The 23,013-nt window shown below is 42.6% G+C and overlaps 1 protein-coding gene across 2 annotated transcripts in view; it reads right to left on the bottom strand.

Annotated features, from left to right (window-relative positions):
• LOC126419161 (alpha-tocopherol transfer protein-like) overlaps positions 1 to 23,013 on the bottom strand; it is a 138,441-nt gene that overhangs the window by 81,708 nt on the left and 33,720 nt on the right. Inside the window, exon 1 of one of the 2 annotated variants that reach the window (XM_050086285.1) lies at positions 10,734 to 10,866. The exons of the other annotated variant lie outside the window; for it this stretch is intronic. The gene's annotated coding sequence lies outside the window, so the exon portion shown is untranslated. Of the gene's footprint in view, positions 1 to 10,733; positions 10,867 to 23,013 lie in introns of those variants that run through there. 2 annotated transcript variants of the gene reach the window in all.

Raw genomic sequence — 23,013 nt, 5'->3', positions numbered from 1 at the left:
ATGCAAATCAGGTTTCAAAAATGGTTCAAATGGCTCTGAGCACTATGGAACTCAACATCTAAGGTCATCACTCCCCTAGAACTTAGAACTACTTAAACCTAACTAACCTAAGGACATCACACACATCCATGCCGGAGGCAGGATTCGAACCTGCGACCGTAGCGGTCTTGCGGTTCCGGACTGCAGTGCCTTTAACCGCACGGCCACTTCGGCCGGCGCCTTTATCAACATATCACTTAGTTTGAACATGGTAGTGTAATAGGGGTACGAAAAGCTGGATGTTCCTTCTGCGTTAACTGCAGAAAGCCTTGACAGGAATGTAGCCACTGTACATGGCAGCTATGGTCTAGAGAACGTACGGTCGCAAGAAGATCGTGCTTCCGACAGCCACGTAGTACTACCGAGAGGAAAGACTATCGTGTTCGGCGAGTGGCTCTGGCGCATCGTACTGCGTCTGCAGCAACAACTTTAGCAGCAGTTGGGACGACAGTGACAAAACGGACTGTTACAAAAGGTTACTTCAAGTACAGCTCCGAGCCAGACGCCCTGTACCGTCCATTCCACCGACCAAAACCACGGCCATTTGCATCAGTGGTGTCAAATAAGAGCTCATTGAAGGACGGGACTGAGGTCTGTTCTGTTTTCTGATGAAAGCTTGTTGTGCCTTAGTGCCAGTGATTGCCGTGTGTTGGTTAGGAGGCCAACTGGGGGCCTGCAATCAACTGTCTGCTTGCTCGACACACTGGACCTACGCCTGGAGTTTTGATCTGGGGTGCGATTTCGTGTGACAGCAGAACCATCTTTCGTGGTTATCTACATCTACATCTACATTTATACTCCGCAAGCCACCCAACGGTGTGGGGCGGAGGGCACTTTACGTGCCACTGTCATTACCTCCCTTTCCTGTTCCAGTCGCGTATGGTTCGCGAGTAGAACGACTGTCTGAAAGCCTCCGTGCGCGCTCTAATCTCTCTAATTTTACATTCGTGATCTCCTCGGGAGGTATAAGTAGGGGGAAGCAATATATTCGATACCTCATCCAGAAACGCACCCTCTCGAAACCTGGCGAGCAAGCTACACCGCGATGCAGAGCGCCTCTCTTGCAGAGTCTGCCACTTGAGTTTATTAAACATCTCCGTAACGCAATCACGGTTACCAAATAACCCTGTGACGAAACGCGCCGCTCTTCTTTGGATCTTCTCTATCTCCTCCGTCAAACCGATCTGGTACGGATCCCACACTGATGAGCAATACTCAAGTATAGGTCGAACGAGTGTTTTGTAAGCCACCTCCTTTGTTGCTGGACTACATTTTCTAAGCACTCTCCCAATGAATCTCAACCTGGTACCCGCCTTACCAACAATTAATTTTATATGATCATTCCACTTCAAATCGTTCCGTACGCATACTCCCAGATATTTTACAGAAGTAACTGCTACCACTGTTTGTTCCGCTATCATATAATCATATAATAAAGGATCCTTCTTTCTATGTATTCGCAATACATTACATTTGTCTATGTTAAGGGTCAGTTGCCACTCCCTGTACCAAGTGCCTATCCGCTGCAGATCTTCCTGCATTTCGCTACAATTTTCTAATGCTGCAACTACTCTGTATACTACAGCATCATCCGCGAAAAGCCGCATGGAACTTCCGACACTCAGTCAGTCTGGTAATTCGACCTGTTGTGCCTCCATTCACGAGCAGCATTCCAGAGTGTATTTTCTAACAGGATAACGCTCGTCCACATACCGCTGCTGTAATCCAACGTGTTCTACGTAGTGTTGACATGTTGCCTTGGCCTTCTGGTTCACTAGAACTGTCTCCAATCAAGCAACATATGGGACATCATCGGACGACAACTCCAGCATCATCCAAAAACAGTATTAGCCGTGCCTGTATTGACCGAACATTACAACAGGCATGGAACTCCATTCCACAGCCTGACATCCGGCACCTGTACAACACAATGTATGCAGATCTGCATGCTTTCGTTCAACATTCTGTCTGTTACATTAGTTATTAATGTACCAGTATTTCCTATTTGTAATGGCTTATTGGCACTTACATTAATGTGTGGTTTTCCAGTGTTAATCACTTAAATATGTTGAAACTTCATGGCAGATTAAAACTGTGTGCCGGACCGAGACTCGAACTCGGGACCTTTGCCTTTCACGGACAAGTGCTCTACCAACTGAGCTACCCAAGCACGCCTCACGCCCCGTCCTCACAGCTTTACTTCCGCCGGTACCTCGCCTCCTACCTTCCAAACTTTACAGAAGCTCTCCTGCGAAACCTTGCAAAACGAGCACTCCTGAAAGAAAGGATATTGCGGAGACATGGCTTAGCCACAGCCTAGGGGATGTTTCCAGAATGAGATTTTCACTCTGCAGCGGAGTGTGCGATGATATGAAACTTCCTGGCAGATTAAAACTGTGTGCCGGACCGAGACTCGAACTCGGACCATTGCCTTTCGCGGGCAAGTGCTCTACCAACTGAGCTACCCAAGCACGACTCACGTGCCGTCCTCACAGCTTTACTTCCGCCAGTACCTCGCCTCCTACCTTCCAAACTTCACAGAAGCTCTTCTGTTACCTAGATAAATGTATTCTCAAAATTTCATTACTCTATATGTATTATTTTTTGGCGTTACTGTATTTTTCCCGTCATTGTATTATACAAAGTAAAAACCCCTTATACATAAAAACAATCGTGTACATACATTAACGTTTTATTTACGTTTCGGCAGGACGATGAAGCCATCAGTTGTCGTTGAGTTAGTGCAGTGACATGATACGTTTTGCTATCGTTTATTGTAATTTTCCTACAGTGAAATTTTAGAGATAAGACCAACTGTGTAACGCTTTCTTAAATGCGTGTATAATAGGAATAATCATCATATGTTTGTACATCCAGAGATAGAGTGTTTAACTGATACTTATTTGTAGCGCATTTAGTCAGCCAATGCCCGAAGGAGTAATGTCACACACAGTGACTAGATATATCACACAACCACACCCCATTATATGTTTATTTGTTACTGCAGCTATACGGTTGGAAATATGCTAACAAACGAAGAAACGCAAACAGAGAAAAGCAACTCTCCACAATTTCGACGGTTGCGCCACACGAAGAGGCGTTGACAACTAGACAGAAGACCAAAGAAAGTGTGACGGGTCGGAAGGCAAGTAAAAATTTACGAAGAAGAAAGCAGGTCCTGGTAAGACAAAACGTACAAATTGTAAGAGGAAATGAATCTTGACCATCTGAATCGAATCAGGAGTAGACTTCAACAACTGGCGTAACAACAATGAGCTAAATGATGTGGATGCTGATTCGAAACAAGAAGTTTGTTTAGTGTATGATGAATTTGAAAAAGACGGAGAAGATTGGTACAGATGCATATTCCCCTCATATTGGAGCCGTTTAGAATACTGAGATGGGACAGAACACACAATGATTTATTTGAATAGATCTACGTTGACGCAAACAGCGACTTTTTCAAGATTTGCCTGATTTTATTCAGGAATCGACGTAATGCTTTATTTCTGCCGTTTATATTGATATGTTTTATTTTTAAATTAAGTTTAATCTGAATCAGTTAGCGCGCTAAAATCAAATTAATTTCTAAAAGAAACTACACAAAGCATAAATTAAACCTCTTACAATGCGTTATTTAACCTCACTTACTGGGTCATTTTCCCCACCACGTTCGGGTAAAATTAGGCATTTAAAAATTAAGATAGGTATGGTGTAGTATACCGTATTAGCATTGAATTGTGGACACATGAATGAAGGTTTAGGAACAAATTTCAAGATTTTAAGAACACAACGTTCTGATTAATAATAAAATTCCCTTAGATGCACCAAATTCTGCGACCTTTCCCTATCAGCTGATGGGGTGAAGTATGGGACAGTTGCTGATGAATACATGACATGTGCCACACTTGTTATTTGTCTAGCTATTAGCGTGTCTGTCTGACTTTATGTTGGCAACACTGATATAATCCGTGTTAATTTTCACCCAGTGCTTTCGTTAACGCGTTTTTTTTATAGATGTGACAAAGAAACAAATGTATTACACTACGTTACAGATTTATTTTACTATTGTCCAAACTAATGACAACAATCCCAAAACCAGACCAGAAGTTGTGGACCTGGTTCGAGAAGAGATAACGTGAATATGTTTTGTCGATTTGTCTAGCCCTATTTACATTCATGGGTGCTCGGAAAACTTGATATTAAACAATAAACATAAGGGGGCTCACAAGTTGTACTTGTCAACCAAGAACAGCCACGTGTGTGGCTTTTGGTTCGATCTAGCTAAGTAGAGACTGCTGCTAATAGACTGCTAGAAGGTCACTGAGTCACGTCTCGTTATTCTGTGATGCAAGAGAACACTGTCTGCGGTCATTAGCATCCCACTACGGCAGTACTTTCAACTGTAATCTAATTATAATTTCGAATCTTTGCTTTTCATACAGTAATACGAATTTCGAACAGATCACATGTCAGTCCTAAAAGCAACGAGTATTTGTTACTTTTTCGCACATTAACTCTTTTCCGCCGCGCGGGATTAGCCGAGCGGTCTTGGGCGCTGCAGTCATGGACTGTGCGGCTGGTCCCGGCGGAGGTTCGAGTCCTCCCTCGGGCACGGGTGTGTGTGTTTGTCCTTAGGATAATTTAGGTTAAGTAGTGTGTAAGCTTAGGGACTGATGACCTTAGCAGTTAAGTCCCATAAGATTTCACACACATTTGAACATTTTTTGAACTCTTTTCACGTAAACGTTTCTTAAGTGACAGAGAGCTGCTTCACAAAAAATTGTTGTGATAGGTTTTTGTAAACAACCGAATTAAGCGCATCAAGAAAGGATACGAGAGCACACACAGAACAACATTTTCTATTCGTTTTCTGTGTTCAAATGATTGACACGACATGTACGACATATTCATTCACTTTTATATCATTTTAATCTCTTGCTTTGTTCGCACCGAATGTCGCCATACAGCACACCACCAGAATACGTACAGATAACGCCGTGTATCATCTTAGACACACAAGTGTAGCCATATGAAGATGGAAAAAGCTGTTCCTAATTATTTATTAACTGTATAACAATAGTGTTTTATGAAACTATTTGTGTTGGCGCTTATTTATCGCAATGGGATGGTTCAGCCACTGTGAAAGGATGTTATCTGTATAAATATTGAGCTACACAATTAACAAGCTGAAGAGATGACGAATACTGGTGTGAGTCATTATCGGAGAGGTTAGTTCTTTAATATCCTCTGTTGGCACTTTTGTTTTCGTGTATTGGCATTTCCAGTATAGAACAGTTATATAAGGACAGCCCTTTTCCTCCTGTGTTTCTTATAGTTCTTCACTATATATAATACGAGAAAGCTAAGGGCAATATCGATTATACCGTTAAATAATCTCAGAGACGTGACAACGCTCTCTAGTGTGAAGCAGTGCTTGCTGTTTCTTCGCAACAAGCGATGACAGAGAATGCGTTTGAATAATAGCGGCGACAGGTTGTCTTTATAGCGGTGAAATTATTTGGTGACCAAAAGAAGAGAGGAAAGAGTCATGTTGAAAACGTGATCGGCTGTGCATCCATGATACTACACGGTTATGAGGTAAAGCTGTCATCAGACCGGATACTGATGTAAACATCGCAGTTGAAGGCATGGTTCTATTGAAGGTGGTGTGGTCTTGGCTTCCTTTGAACTTTGAACTGATTACGCAGCCAGTTACGGGTGGACCTACAGATTAACGGGGGCTCCGAACCGACGTGTATATTTGCCTTTTTTTACATAAAAAACATTGTGAGACGTTAAAGTAGCGATAAATGGCATAAAACGAATTCCTGAGGTGGTTCGAGGACTGAACATTGAACCTTTGGAACTGTGGTATAATACACACTGAGCAAAATTTCTGCAAGAAAACTTTTGTAAAATAAGTATAGGTGCAGAGCGACATGTCATTTTTTTGTCCAGACGAAGGAAACAACCTGGCATTAGTTAGTTCCATGTTAACGGTAAACCTCATGGTGATGAATGGTTCAGCAGTACAATTCCTTTTTCATATTCTCTTAAAAGTGTGGATATAATTGAAGTGCAGCTACTCAAACAGTTCCAGTGTGGGCTGTAAGTATAATGTGACAGCGAAACTTGGTAGATACTCTAATGTATTAATGCGAAATCGATGGAAAAATTTAATTTCAATTTCGGCCACTAAGCGCAAATCTAGCGCTGTGAATGCAAGAAAGACGTATAGAGATGTTTCCATAAGTAATGGATTATTCAAACGTAGGATTTATATAGCCAACCGGTTGCAGATAACTGTTTGGTACAATTGACCTAGGTTTCCACCCTACTAAGGGTGTCTTCATCAGAATGAAATTTTGATTTACCGTAAAATTACGGTGCGAGAAAGCAATGGTTAGTATTTAGAGCAGCTACGGTCAAGTCAGAAATAAAATAAAATACGTTTCAGCGTTGTCACGTATGCCTAGCTAGATAAATTGTACCAAACGGTTATCTGCCACCGGTTGATTGTATAATTTTTGTGTTTAAAAATTGTATACAGTTGCTGAGAAACAGCCATGTTTAAAACTGTGTAGTGGATTAGGAAAGGGATGTGAGCAGAAAAGGACAAACAAGTGAGAAAGGTTTAATGTTGTTGACTTTATTGGTAACCGCCGCTTACAAAGTTTAATATGAGCACCAGCGACGTCGACGTGATACTGTACAGCGTCGGATCTGCACATGGCGGCCAAAATTCGAACTAAATTTTTTCCAGCGTAAATCGGTTCGGCATTAACGCATTTGCATATCTACCAAGTTTCGCTGTCATACGATAACTGTCCGCAGCTCGTGGTCGTGCGGTAGCGTTCTCGCTTCCCACGCCCGGGTTCCCGTGTTCGATTCCCGGCGGGGTAAGGGATTTTCTCTGCCTCGTGATGACTAGGTGTGGTGTGATGTCGTAGGGGTAGTTAGGTTTAAGTAGTTCTAAGTTCTAGGGAATAGATGACCATAGATGTTAAGTCCCATAGTGCTCAGAGCCATTTGAACCATCATACGATAACTACAGCCTACACTGTACCTCCTTGAGTAGCTGCACGTTAATTTTAATAAACTATTAAATGATGATGGTCGAAGTAGAGAGGATATAAAATGTAGACCTGCAATGGCAAGGAAAGCGTTTCTGAAGAAGAGAAATTTGTTAACATCGAGTATAGATTGAAGTGTCAGGAAGTCGTTTCTGAAAGTATTTGTATGGAATGTGGCCATGTATGGAAGTGAAACATGGACGATAAATAGTTTGGACAAGAAGAGAATAGAAGCTTTCGAACTGTGGTGCTACAGAAGAATGCTGAAGATTAGATGGGTAGATCACATAACTAATGAGGCGGTATTGAATAGGATTGGGGAGAAGAGAAGTTTGTGGCACAACTTGACTAGAAGAAGGGATCGGTTGGTAGGACATGTTCTGAGGCATCAACGGATCACATATTTATCATTGGAGGGCAGCGTGGAGGGTAAAAATCGTAGAGGGAGACCAAGAGATGAAAACACTAAGCAGATCCAGAAGGTTACGACGGTATGTAATATTGTCACAGAAGAAGCTTACTATCACGGAGGCCGCGGTTTGCCGGCACGGTAGCTCGGCGAGTTCGGTCAGAGGGTTAGCTGCCCTCTGTAATAAAAAAAACTGAGTTAATCGATCAACAATGAACTTAAACTGGTGTCTGACGACGTCCGCCCCGAGCAGATTCAAGGAACAAAATGAGCTTTTTGAAAAGTAAAAAATAATAAAAAACGTGTTCGGTCAGAGGGTTAGCTGCCCTCTGTATTAAGAAAACTGCGTTAACTGATCAACAACGAACTTAAACGGATGTCTTACGACATCCGGCCCGAGCAGATGCAACGAACAAAAGCGAACAAAATGAAATTTCAAAAAAAAATGTGACGTAATGATACTAGACTGTTGAATGGAGGGTCGTGAGTTCAAAACTCACCTGAACTGTAAAATTTTAATTTCTATATTCGGTTCGAGTACATTCTAGAAGTACCCACAAACGTCAGAAATCATTGTACTGGAATTGTCTGTAACTATATATATACTGTATGTATTCTGGCCGCAGGCAGTTCGCTCCGCGCTCTTGTATGTGGAAGTGCTGAATAAATCTTCGTTAAGTGAAGTTAGTGTTCATCATTCATCTAGTTCCACCTTATTCTACGTGACAATATTACTGTCAAACAATTGTGCTACCCAGCGTTTAACTGTTTTTCCTTCAGCTGTGCGTTCAATGCACAAATTTTAGCAAGAAAATTTTAATAACGCTCTTCGACAGCCAGTGCATCTCAACAATTGAAATCCTGTAGCGCTAAATTTAAATTTCGGTAACACCACGACTTGCCCTTACAAGATTTCGTTAAAAAGGAGGTAAATCTTACTGCTGTGACAACTGTAGGTGAAAAGTAAGAAATCATTGTAGGTGATTACTGGATGCGAGCAATGAAATTTAAGCTACCGTTAAATCAGAAGTCTTGCACCTAAATGAGAATTCTCCATTACCACTCGCGGCCGAATTGAGAAGAAGGCATTTCCACGGTCACAGCTGACGGGCATGTTAATATAGCCACAACAAGTAGTTGCGCCGATGCAGCCAGCATGATGTCAGGAGTAGTACACAGGATGAAGAACGTTCTAATTTTTTTTACTTGTAATAGCAACTTGTGTGACATTTTACCTGAGTGGCAACTAACACCGCTCCATTTGTAACAAATACCGGAGCACACCTGGCTTACAAACCTGTTTATATCTTTACCAGGCTAAATGCAACTCCAACCGCGACCAGAGTTTCCTTTGTCCGATGGTAAAGCTGACATTTCAGCCAGCATAAACAATGGTTAAAGTAAACTGTACTGTCTAGCAAAATTTGTGCATGGATGCATTGTGGTGTATTACGGGTCAGTTTGAGGTGCAGTATACACAGGGCTCTCCGCAATCGACAATATTACGAGTTACACGACATTATCATTAAATCTATCTATTTTTTACACTAATTACAAGGGTGAGTCAAATGAAAACCTTAAATTTGTAATAAAAACTCGAAATTTCGCGCCATTATCATGTAAGTTGGTAAGCGTGCTACAAACAGCTTGCAGAATAGCTTGTAGGTGGCAGCATAGTGCGGCTACACACATACCGTCGCAGTATCAGTATAAAGATGGCCGCCTCACTTGCGACTTGCACCAGGGAAGAACAGCGTTCTGTTACTCGGTTTTTGCGTAGTGAAGGTGTGAAACCAATTGAAATTCATCGACGAATGAAGGTTCAGTACGGCGATGCATGTTTGTCACAGCAGCAAGTCTACGAATGGAGTAGGAAGTTCGCAAAAGATGTGATTTCAGGGCCGGCCGAAGTCGCCGAGCGGGTCTAGGCGCTTCAGTCTGGAACCGCGCGACCGCTATGGTCGCAGGTTCGAATCCTGCTTCGGACATGGATGTGTGTGAAGTCCTTAGGTTAGTTAGGTTTAAGTAGTTCTAAGTTCTAGGGGACTGATGCCCTCAGATGTTAAGTCCCATAGTACTCAGAGCCATTTGAACCATTTGTGACTTCAGTGGAAGATGCTCCTCGCCCAGGTTATGCACAACGAGTTGTGACTCCACAGAACATTGCAGCAGTTGAAGCCATAGTGAAGGAAAACTGCCGAGTGACACTGAATGACATCGCAGCATGTTTACAGATTAGTCATGCGTCAGCACACCACATTGTGCATGATGTGCTCCAGTTTCACAAAGTGTCTTTAAGATGGATGCCACAGCAGCTGACTCCTGAAATGAAAGAACGACGTGTTGATGCTTGTGAAGAACTTCGTCGGCGCTTTGAACGAGAAGGTGATGGCTTCCTTGCAAAAATCGTTACTAGGGACGAAACCTGGGTTCACTTCCACCAACCGGAAACGAAGAGAGCGAGCAAGGAATGGCGCCATTCCTCATCACAAAACCAAAGAAGTTTCGAACAGAACCATCAGCAGGGAAGGTTATGCTGACACTCTTTTGGGACGAAAAAGGCGTCATTTTAGAGCATTACATGCCTAGAGGGACCACTGTCACCAGTGCATCATACACAGATCTCCTAAAAAATCATCTGCGGCCTGCAATCAAATCAAAGCGACGTGGATTGCTGTCAGCAGGTGTCCTTTTGCAACATGACAATGCAAGGCCCCACACTGCCCGTACAACAGTTGCAACTATCACAGACCTGCATTTTGAGTGTCTTCCGCATCCACCATACTCACCAGACGTTGCCCCAAGTGATTTCCATATGTTTAGCAGGTGTCCTTTTGCAACATGACAATGCAAGGCCCCACACTGCCCGTACAACAGTTGCAACTATCACAGACCTGCATTTTGAGTGTCTTCCGCATCCACCATACTCACCAGACGTTGCCCCAAGTGATTTCCATATGTTTGGACCACTCAAAGGCGCAATGGGAGGAAAGAAGTTCCATTCCGATGAAGAGGTACGCCACGCGGTGCATGAGTGGTCGCGCGGACTACCAAAAGAATTTTTTGCTAAAGGAATTTATGCACTTTGTAAGCGCTGGAGGATTTGCATTGAGCGTGGGGGAGATTATGTTGAAAAGTGATACAGCTTTGTACCACTTCTGTACAATAAATAATAGTTAAAAAATATTTAAGGTTTTCATTTGACTCACCCTCGTAGCAGCTTGTACAGTCTTCTTCTGAAAAGTATATCACGAAAAACAATGTTGCTCTCACCGCGAGGTACCCACTTCGCTCGGCTTATCTATGCATGCTGCCCCCAATCCGTCAACAGTCTGTCTAAATCTATTCAAAACAGAAAAAAAGAAAGAAAATTACGAGTGCGATCACTGCTCGGCATTATAAAACTCATAAGGCTTGACTGTGGAAATGCTGGTACAATTACTTTTTCACCTCAAGCGTTTCAGTAGCACTTTACCGACGATAGATATCAGTTTAGTATAAATTCAGCAGCTATCACACTCACAGATATTTGCTGTATCCTTCTCGGTCTGCTGGGTTGTCACTTACGCCTCACGCGTCTCCACTGTCAGTGACGTGGCAGGCTGGGAGCTGTTGCCTGTGGCTTGGGCGTGCGTCCACCGTATTGATCTACTGTATTTATAAACGCTTCCTCGTACTAAGGTTGGAACTACATTAGTTTTACACTCTTATGGAGGGTGCGCGTTGCTTTCAATCACTTACTTCTTTCACTACCACATATTTCCTGTTACGGCTTCTGCCTCTTGCTGACGGTGTTGGTCTTCCAATATTTTCCACGGTCACTCAGTGGCCATCTATGGCTATATAAACAAAGTATCCTCCGGCATTGTTAAAAGTTGATCTTTATTCCAAATAATAAACACTTACATGTTTGCAAAGTCGAAACAAGAATGCAAGGGAGCTTCTAGCTGCTCCGTGTAGCGTTTCATTGTACTATCCATGTTCCTGTTTTCTACGGCCAAATGATGCCTGTTGCTGGATCAGCTGTGAATGGTAACGTGACTATGTTCTGAATATGTGCCACTGATATAACATTGTGTAGGCAAAATCTTATGTATTTGACACCCGGGGAAAAATACAACAATTTTAAGTTGGTTATCGCTGATCTTTGGCAGCAACATTATACTGTCGTTTTGTCAGCTCTGCTTCAGCTATAATCTGTGAATGCATGTACCACATAAAAAATCGGTCTTTTGTACTCCTGTTTCATTCTGTCGTAAAAGTACAGTCAGTCTTGCATGTCTTGCCGTTCAAATTTAGCTACTCGTCTATTCTGGAACCTAGTTGACCAGATAACTTTTGGTATTTTCTTTCGCATTCCTTAATTCTATCGCTGTTAAGTTCCACAGTTGCGACTACCATATACTGTTCGTAGTACCTGAGAAATACTTTGATCACAGTCTATTTGTGAAGCACGACCATAAAACACTTTAATTGTTTTCCATTCGTTTTTTACTCCCTCAGAAATATAATCGAGTCCCACACGCCACTGTGTGACGCATCCTAACGTCTCACTTTATACACTGTTTTATAATGTTCCGTATCTTGGAACCTTAAAAGACAAAAATAGTATGACTTTTCAAACCAGATACGTTAATGCGTGTGATACTATATCTCTACATGAAACGCAGGAATTAAAATAACAAACGTGTAAGAATGCATTGTAAATGTGAATAATTTAGTCTGTCATTTGTCTATCAAGAATATCCACTAAACCTCTTTCTGTAAATTCCATATTTATCGAATACAGGTACCTCGAGACATCTGCGTTCACCAGTACTGCATGTCTGCACTGTGTAAAGGATGAAATTACTTGTTAGTGAAGCGATTATTTCGGATTTTGTTTGCTGCGCCTTAATAAAGAAATAGGAGTCCGTATATCTATGCCAGTACTGAGAACATGTGGAGGTTGTGTTACTTTTAAATACACTATGTGAACAAAAGTATCCGGACACCCCAAGACCACACGTTTTTCATCTTAGCTGCATTGTACTACCATCTCCTGCCACGTACTCCATATCACCGACCTCAGTTGTCATCAGACATCGTGAGAGAGCAGAATGGGGCGCTCCGTGGAGCTCACGGACTTCGAACGTGGTCGGGTGACTGGGTGTCACTTGTGTCATACGTCAGTACGCGAGATTTCAACACTCCTAAACATCCCTAGGTTCATCCCCCAAGAAACCTTCCAGCACCTGAATAAACGTATGCTTGCGAGAGTGGAAGCTGTCATCGAGGGTAAGGGTGGGCTAACACCATACTAAATTCCAGTATTACGGTTGGAGGGCGCCACAAACTTGTAAGTCATTTTCAGCCAGGTGTCCCGATACTTTTGATCACACAGCGTAAATTCTACCATGATATGCATTTACGTCAGTTATAGACTCACGTAGAATTGCAAGGATAATGGAGCAGGATTTGACTAACCCGGCATGTTTCACACATCACTGTAACTGACGCTGACAAAAGTCGTTACGTACGAAATATGGTATCAAGGAAAGGTACTACACATTAGTTAAACGTACCTCACATGATGCGAATATATATATTTTTTCTGTCAATTATTATTAGTTCAGAATCACAAATAATGTCATTGACAATCGTTATAGGACACTCGGCCACAAAGAATGTATGACATTACGTTACAATTTGTTGTACAATGGATGTCTGCAACACGAAGCAGAATTAATATCGATTTCTTTAATACATTGGTTTATAATGAGTCTCCTACGCAAGCTCAACTAGAATTCCCCCCAGAATGTTCTCCCATTTAGTTCAGGGAGTCAGCCCCCTCATTCACTGTACAGAAAACGCCATGCTAACTTTCTTAAATCATTGTTATAACATCTCTGGATGTGTTCTACCGTGCAGCTTGGTTCAAATGGCTCTGAGCACTGTGGGACTTAACATCTGAGGTCATCAGTCCCCTAGAACTAAGAACTACTTAAATCTAACTATCCTAAGGACATCACACACATCTATGCCCGATGCATGATGCGAACCTGCGATCGTAGCGGTCGCGCGGTTCCAGACTGAAGCGCCTAGAACCGCTCGGCCACATCTACCGTGTAGCATAAGCTTAAATAACATATGAAGGAAGCGAGAGGTTGTTAACAAAGTCACAGCTTCTCTATCCTCAATTCAACAATATTTCTAGATAGTTATGAAATAAAGTTCAGTGGGATATGGGGATCACAGCTTCTGTATCTTCAATTCAAACATATACGCAGTTACATATGAAATAAATTGTACTGGAATGCGGCAACAGTAAAGTGAAAAGTCCCAGTGTTCGTTTCAGCAGTTGTCTCTCCACTGCAAGAGAGAACTTGGTAACCAAAGATCAGAATTTATAAAGAGCTTAACGCGACAGAGAGCAACACAATGATGTAATCATAATCCAAGACAACACGATTGAAATTCTTCTTTGAAATGCACTGACAGGACAATTAAATCTATCCTAACAGTGGCCGGTTATGATGTTGTAACTCCGCATAAATGTCAGACGTCTACAGCAACGGACCAGTCCCACACATTATGGTTATAGTGTAGTTTAAAATATGCATGACGAAACGCAGCAACAGATTTTAGAATGGACACAGTCTCCCCCACAAAAACGTTTATATTTATCGTAGCTGTTTTCGGTCAGTTTTTGACCATCCTCTGACCCTCATACCAGTCAAAAACTGATCTAAACCGGTTACCATATAAATAAATGCTTTTGCAGTCGAGACTGTTTGTGTCAGTTTTTTAAGTACTTCTAGCTAGACCGCTGTTTCTCCACGGGAAATGTTCTCAAAAATTACTAGGAAGAGATTTATAAATTTTTTTGTTGTAGTACAGTGTAATTTAGAATGAGGATCGTACGGAGTATTCTCTATTATGTATGCGAAAGTCCGTTAAGTCCATGAAGAATGCTACGGAAAACGTGACAAATGATGATACGAATGATCTACATCTATATCCACATGCTTATCGGTAAGCCATGTTATGGGGCATGAGGGAGACTATTAGTCATTTCCTCTCGTGTTCCACCTACAGTTAAACCAAAGGAAAAACGACTGTCTCTAAGCATCCGTATGAGCCCTAATTTTTCTTTTCTTGGTGGTCCTTACGCGAAAGTTACATTCGTGGCTGTAGATCGTTCTGCTGTCAGTTTCAAATGCCGATTCTTTAAATTTTCTCAACAGTGTTCCTCGTCTTGCCTCGAGGCATTGCCATTGGAGTTCATGAAGCATCCCTCTAATCCTCGCGTGTTGATCGAACCTACCGGTAACAAATGTAGCAGCCCGCCTCTGGTTTGCTACAATGTCTTCCTTTAGTTAGACCTGGTGGGGATCCCAAACACTCGAGCAGTTCTCATGAATGGGTTGTTCTAGTGTTCTTTATGCGGTCTCCTTTACAGATGAGGTACACTTCCCTGAATTCTCCCAATACACCGAAGTTTACCATTCACTTACATAAGTACGGTCCTTACGAACTCTTTCCATTTCATAACGCTTTGAAACGTTAGGCCTAGATATTTAATCGGCGAGACTGTGCCACGCAGCACACTACCAATGCTGTATTCGAACATTACGGGATTGTATTTTTTTTTTTAAAAAAAAGAATGATTCAAATGGTTCTAAGCACTATGGGACTTAACATCTGAGGTTATAAGTTCCCTAGACTTAGAACTACTTAAACCTAACTAACCTAAGGACATCACACACATCCATGCCTAAGGCAGGATTCGAACCTGCGATCGTAGCAGCAGCGCGGTTTCAGGCTGAAGCGCCTAGAACCGCTCGCTCGGCCACAGCGGCTAGCAATTGTTTTTCCTACTCATCTGGATTAACTTACATTTTACTACATTTAGAGCTAGCTGCCATTCATCACACGGTCTAGAGACTTTGTATAAGTCATCTTGTATCCTCCTACAGTAATTCGACGACGGCATCTTCCCGCACAGCAGAACGTCATCATCAAACAGCCGTAAGTTACTGCTCAATCTGTCCGTCAGATCATTTATGTATATAGATGACAGCAGTGATCCTACGACATTTCCTTGGGGCACTCTTGACGATACCCATGTCTGAGATGCACACTCGCGCGTCGAGGACAACATGCTAGGTTCTGTTGCTTAAGAAGTCTTCGAGCCGCTCACCTATGTGGGAACCTACTCCGTGATCGTACCTTCGTTAACATCCTACAATGGGCCAACGTATCAAACTCTTTTAGGAGATCTAGGAATGTGGAAGATGTCCAGAACTCTGCTCCAAACTCTGCTGTCTGTGATTTTGCAGGTTCATCTTTTACCATTCTTATATACAGGAGTCACCTGCTGTTTTTTTTTCCAGTCGTTTGGGACTCCCCGCTTTGTGATAGATGCAAGCTAAGTAAGGAGCCAGTGCGGTGGATTACTCTTTGTAAAACGGATCTGGGATTCCACGCGGACCTGGCGACTTTTATGTTTTTAGCTCTTTCAGATGCTTCCCTACGCTGGTATGAGACAGCGCGCGATTAGAGCCAGACGACAGGTGGTGGGATCAGCTGGCGGCGCTCGGATGCTCAGGTGCGAGGCCACTTACCGGACCGGTTCGGCGGGATCTACAGAGGTGCACGTGACACGCATCCAGGGCAGGCACCTGACCTAGCCGCTGCAGCGGCGAGCGGCCGAAGGGGTAAATACGACGAGTAATTGTAATGTTTTGAGTATCACCTCTTGTTCGTTCGCAGGTGCATGTCCTTGGTACCTCTACACATCGAAATCACCGCGCCACAGTACGGTAGCACGCCGCTAGAGGATCCAAAACAAAATTGAACAGTCCGTTGATGGAGTCTGCAGCGGTAATTTGTTTCCTGCATTTAGAGCGGAGAAAAGGAGCGACAATTCATGCTAAGTTGATGTAAATGTATAGCAACAATGCACTATCGTATGACAGAGTCATTATGCGCGGTAGACACTTTCAGGGTGGTCAAAGAAATATTAATGATGAAGAACGAAGAGGCAGACCATCTCTCGGTAAAGAGATATAATATTTCGTGAGTCTCACTGCCCTTTTTTTAACTTAATTTGTGCTTGATTTTATTCTGAGAAGCTCAGTAATGTGTGTAAATGCCGTAAATGTAAATTTGATTCAAAAAGTACTTGAAGTGAAGTGAAGCGTAGCTTGACAGGAAGAATGTCTTTAGCGCGCCATCCCCGCAACGATAGTAGTTGTGAATCTTTGAGTATGGACTCAAAGAAAAAAAATTGATTTATTAAAAAAAAGGGGACTGTTACTCTGTATCTTGCGGAAAGAGGAGGTGTTGCTAGACCGTCGCTCAGAACGTATTGTTACATTTAACAAAAATTGCTATTTTATATTATTGATAAAACCGAGTAAAGTATGTGTAAGAGTTGCCAAACATTTATGTATACAAATTTATTGGAGGTGAAGAATAGAAACATCTTCTATTTGCAAAAGGAAGTGAACTTCATTGTCGACTCCGGCTATCAATCGACAGAATTGTAAGTGTACAAAGTTCACTAAAATACAGGAAAGGAAATGCATTCTCTATAGTTTTCATTCAATACGTAACAACCTCTCATTATTTTTGCATTATGTTCTTGTATAATAGTATGGTGCCAAACTCCACTGACCAATTCTGATGCATCAGGACGTGTAGTTTGAAGGAAGTTTGTGTGCCAAGCAATCTCCTTTTCTCACGAAAAGCAGACTGCTGTTTGTGATGTAATAAATAAAACTTTATGGCCACTTCACGCAGGCACGAGTGCACTTGAGCTGAACACGGCTTTAAGAAGTGAAACAGCTGCACTGCGCTTCAGCTGATCATGGTTGTGTATTATGTGCAGATTTGCAAGAATGTCTGAAACAAAAAATGTATTGTCCGCTACGGAAACAGTGGACGATATTCCGCTGCTTTAACAGATGTCTTGTTTGGCAGGATGGAGGCTCTAAGCCCCACCCGGAGATCCTGATGTACGTGTTTAATGGTTTCCATAAATCATGTCAGGTCGGCTGATGGAAGACAGCGAAGCAATTCAGAGGCAGGCTGCTAGATTTGTTACCGGTAGGTTCGAGCAACACGTAAGTGTTACGGAGATGCTTTGGGTACTCAAATGGGAATCTCTGGAGAGAAGGCGATGTTCTTTTCGAGAAACACTATTGACAAAATTTAGAGAACCGGCATTTGAAGCTGACTGCCACACGATTCTACCGCCGCCAACATACATTGCGCGTAAGGACCACAAACATAAGATTCGAAAAATTAAGGCTCATACAGAGGCATATAGACAGTCCTTTTTCCCTGGTTCTGTTTGCGAGTGGAACAGGAAAGGAAATGACTAGTAGCGGTACAGGGTACCCTCCGCCACACACCGTACAGTGGCTTGCAGAGTATCGATGTAGATGTAAAAGACCTCGGCTGTAAACAATGGTAAGGGACAGCTGATGGGAAACATTGCTGCTGTAGCAAAAACTGGTACACGGCGCGCCTGATTCATATTAGCTCATTCAGCGGCGTCGCCTTTTGAAAACCCATGTGTGTGCTGTAAGTCACAATTCACAAATGTTGAAAACTAACACTCCTTAAAATCCAGTAGCAGGTACTTTTGAAAGAACAGCACTTGATAAAGGTATACGAAGTCTCGTTTATTAGGTCACTTTTCCTCACTAATTAATTTATACAAAAGTAATTCACAGTCCAGATATAATTGTTTCATTTTTTTAAAATCTTTGTGTAATGTCTGATTTTCACTCACAAAGAACGTTTTAGAACGAATAGTGAATCGTTTGATAAAAATGTTCACCACAATGTCAAGGTTCGAGTTTTTTATGGACATGCGCAATAGCATCCGCATTCAATTTCTCTCGGAATATGGGCTTGTGCAGATAAGATTTTAATCTTCTAAGTGCAGAGAAAGAATGTTCTGCTGTAGATTTAGAAACTAATGTAGTTAAAGCGATCTTTATCGATTTCATAACCTCAGGAATCAATTCGCCGACGTGTATGTTTGAGGAACAGAAGCGCACTAAGTCTTCACTACTTTGAGAAAAATACACACATCATAAAAAGTTTTGAATCATCTCTGTTCCCAAAACTCCTGAAGACAGAAGTTGACTGTGGATATTGTATCACAGACGCAGCCCCTTTCACTGTTCAGAGATGTCACCAAACCGGCCCATAGATGTAAACAACCATGCATGAACAGCGCCTATTAGCCGGAGTGGGTCCGACAGCCGATCAGTTCCAGTCATTCCACCAGGAAGGAGGTACACGGCTCGTGTTGTCAGTAGTTCAACCATGCCTAGACGGTCAATACCACGATTCTATCGCGTCCGCATTTTTACTTTGTGGGCTCTCGACAAGGGAAGTGTCCAGGCGTCTCAGATTGAAGCAAAGCGATGTAGTTCGGGCATAGAGGAGATACAGAGAGACGGCAGGAACTGTCGGTGACATGCCTCGCTCAGGCCGCCCAATGGCTACTACTGCAGTGAATGACCGCTACCTACGGATTATGGCTCGGAGGAATCCTGTCAGCAACGCCACCGTGTTGACTAATGCTTTTGGTGCAGCCACAGGACGACGTGTGACGACTCAAACTGTGCGAAATAGGCTGCATGAAGTTCAACTTCACTCTCGACGTCCATGGCGAGGTCCACCTTTTCAACCACGACACCATGCAGCGCGGTACAGATGGGCCCAACAACGTGCCAAATGGACGGCTCAGGAATGGCATCAAATTCTCTTCACCGATGAGTGTCGCGGTACGGTATGCGAATGCCATCCTCCGACCGATAGTGCAGCCATATCGCAGCATATTGGAGAGACATTCGTTTTCATGGACGACAATTCGCGCCACCATCATGCACATCTTGTGAATGACTTCCTTCAGGATAACGACATCGCTCGACTAGAGTGGCCAGCATGTTCTCCAGACATGAACCATATCGAACATGCCTGGGATAGATTGAAAAGGGCTGTTTATGGACGACGCGACCTACCAACCACTCTGAGGGATCTACTTCGAATCACTGTTGAGGAGTGGGGCAATCTTGACCAACAGTGCCTTGATGAACCTGTGGATGGTGTGCCACGACGAATACAGGCGTGGATTAAAGCAAGAGGATGTGCTACTGGGTATTAGAGGTACCGGCGTGTACAGCAATCTGGACCACCTCCTCCGAAGGTCTCGCTTTATGGTCGCACAGCATGCAATGTGTGATTTTCATGAGCAATTTAAAGGGCGGAAATGATTTTTATGTTGATCTCTATTGCAATTTTCTGTACAGGTTCTGGAACTCTCGGAACCATGGTGATGAAACACTTTTTTATATGTGTCACATCATATTTCTGTGCAAAGTTATACTTCCAGGGTCAAAGTCATCGTCATAAAAGTCATTTACGTAACTCCAGTCTGTAGTTTTCGAAAGAAGCAATGTTTCTACGAGGTGTGGCTAGAAAAAAACCGGACTAGTACTGGTGAAACTATAAAACGAATGCAATAAGGCTGAAAGTCGCGTGGCCTGACACGTGACTCTCGCTCCGCCTACTGCTCGAGTTTCATCTGCCTCCTGCACTCAGTCTGCCCGTGGCGTCTGTCTTAAGTAGTTGACGTTTTGTCTGTGCGTCGGAAAATGTTGAGTGTACAGAAAAAACAGCGTGTTAACATCAAATTTTGTTTCAAACTGGGAAAATCTTCAAGTGAAACGTTTGTAATATTACAAGAAGTGTACGGCAATGATTGTTTATCGCGAACACAAGTGTTTGAGTGGTTTAAACGATTTAAAGATGGCCGCGAAGACACCAGTGATGACACTCGCACTGGCAGACCATTGTCAGCAAAAACTGATGCAAACATTGAAAAAATCGGTAAACTTGTTCGACAAGATCGCCGTTTAACAATCAGAGCAGTGTCTGAGTTAACAGGAGTTGACAAGGAAAGTGTTAGGCAGATTCTTCATGAAAGTTTCAACATGAACAAAGTGTGTTCAAAAATGGTTCCAAAGTGTCTCACAATTGAACAGAAGGAACGCCGAAGAATGATTTGTTCTGACATCCTGGAAAACATTGAAAGTGATCCCACCTTCTTACAAAATGTTATTACTTGCGATGAATCGTGGTTTTTTACTTACGATCCCGAAACCAAACACCAATCGATGCATTGGAAAACTCCTGGTTCTCCACGACAAAAAAAAAGCACGAATGTCAAAATCGAAATTCAAGGCAATGATGATTGTTTTTTTTTACATCAAAGGGATTGTGCACATTGATTGGGTACCAGAGGGACAAACAGTGAATCAGCATTACTACATTAGCGTCCTGGCTACCCTACGTGAGCGAGTACGGAGAAAACGGAACGATTTGTGGAGAAAAAAGTCATGGATCCTTCACCAAGACAATGCCCCAGCTCACAGTGCGTTGTCAGTGAAGACGTTTTTGGCAAAACACAACATTCCCATCTTAGATCATCCACCCCACTCACCTGATTTGGCCCCCTGTGACTTTTTTCTTTTCCCTAAAGTCAAGTCAGCTTTGAAAGGAACTAGATTTGAGACTGTTGAAGCAGTAAAAGAAAAAGCGACGGAAGTAATGTATAGACGTACCGAAAATGATCTGCAGCATTGCTATGAACAGTGGAAAATTCGTATGGAGCGGTGTAGAGACCGAGGAGGAGAGTACATTGAAGGAGATAACATGAAATTGTAAATAATTGTAAATAAATGTTTTTTCCAGCATCAGTCCGGTTTTTTTCTAGCCGCACCTCGTATCTCAGGACTGACGGTGCGTGGTGCTCCAGACGTTTTTACACTGTCTTTGTGAATAGTTTTCTTGCAGCAGCGCGGTTCCGGAATGAAACGCCTTGAACCGCTCGGCCACAGGGCCGGCCCATCACTCAAGATACACTTTGGTCCGGATTGTGACATAACGGTTGACGTTTTCCCCTTTCACTGTGTATAAATTTTCCATATGTTGTCTCTCGAAACGGGAACCCTTCGGCTACCTAGGTTATGGAAGCACCTAACATACGAGCAGCAAAAATTTGCCCATTTTCGAAGGCATTTATTTCAGAAACAGTGCAGTGACAACTACACAGAACAGTATTCTGAACAGGACCGACACTTGCAGCAGTGTTGTGGGCATTGTAAAGGTGCCGTTTCTGGTCAAATACAACAACACAACTAGCAGGCTTGGTTAGCATCTAAATTTATGTTCTGGCATGCATTTCTTGCGGTGTTTCCAATCTTTGTCCGACCCCTGCATAAACCGCTTGCTAACTGTCGCGGAGTTGTCGATAATATTGATACTTGTCTGAGCTGAAGGGTGCAGTTCAAGATCGAAAAACAGTAATGCTCTAGAACACCAGTAGAAGTTCTTCCTTTGCAGTGTTTGCGGTCTTTTACCATTTTTGGTTGACTTGTTATATTCCTGTCGCATGTTCCATCTACGCCTAGCGTCCTACAGAAGTATAGTTTTTAAGGTTCAGAGTAAAGCTAGGGCTTGGCCTGATCTTCGATAGAAACATTGTCGTAACTTCGTAGGTCCGAAATTCACGACGGAAATCTCGCATGTGATCATTCAGCGTCTGTACATTTGCGTGGCCTCGGTGGAACGGTTTGCACTGTGATATGGTTTGACCAGCGATTTCGCTGACACTGACTACAGCTGACGCCATGTCAGCGGTCACCACAGAACAAAGCACAGCGTTACACGAGGAATGCGCTGTGGCCGCACTGGTGAACAAGTCTCAGGAAGGCGGCGAGGAGACGTATGAAGAGGCCAGCACACGGGAGAAATCACAACCAGGCAGGCTCGTTGACCTCTCAGATTCTCCAGAGTCATTAAAGGACAAAAACGAATTATTATAAGAAAATGTTGTACAATGTACTTGCATTTTTGTTTGGAGCACAAAATTTTATTAATGATCTTACGCGTTTCGGCCACTGGCCTTCTTTAGAAGGGCTGTACAAAGAAGGAAAAAGTGTCAGCAAAACAGTTATGTATATAAATTTACGGGTAACGCTCGAATCACATCAATTCCGGCAAACATAACGTCACTTTAAAGGCACACACAATGTTGACGATCGCATGATCGGTTATCGGCTTCCGTCAATATTCGATATGGGCACCTCACAAGATTTCATTCGCGCGTATCGGAGATTTACAAAAACACGTCCTTTTTGAAATGATTTATCATAATTGTTGTTGTAATAAAATGCCACGTAATGATTTATCGACGTTTAATGCTTTAATATAAGATTTCTCCCTTAGCAGTGAGTTATTATCGTTAATAATTTACAAATTAAAAACGAAACAAACTTATTATATAATTTGCATTATGTTGTTTCAGTATAACAGAGGACTAAAAATTTATGACAAATAAATCACCATTATCTTTACATGTAACAGTTATGCATATAAACTGACATGACAAACAAGACCATAGTTAAACATCACATGATTAAG

The sequence above is a fragment of the Schistocerca serialis genome, chromosome 9, assembly GCF_023864345.2.
Source record: "Schistocerca serialis cubense isolate TAMUIC-IGC-003099 chromosome 9, iqSchSeri2.2, whole genome shotgun sequence".
NCBI lineage: Eukaryota > Metazoa > Arthropoda > Insecta > Orthoptera > Acrididae > Schistocerca > Schistocerca serialis.
Note: the sequence above shows the minus strand (reverse complement) of the source record. Positions and strands in the feature narration are given on the sequence as shown.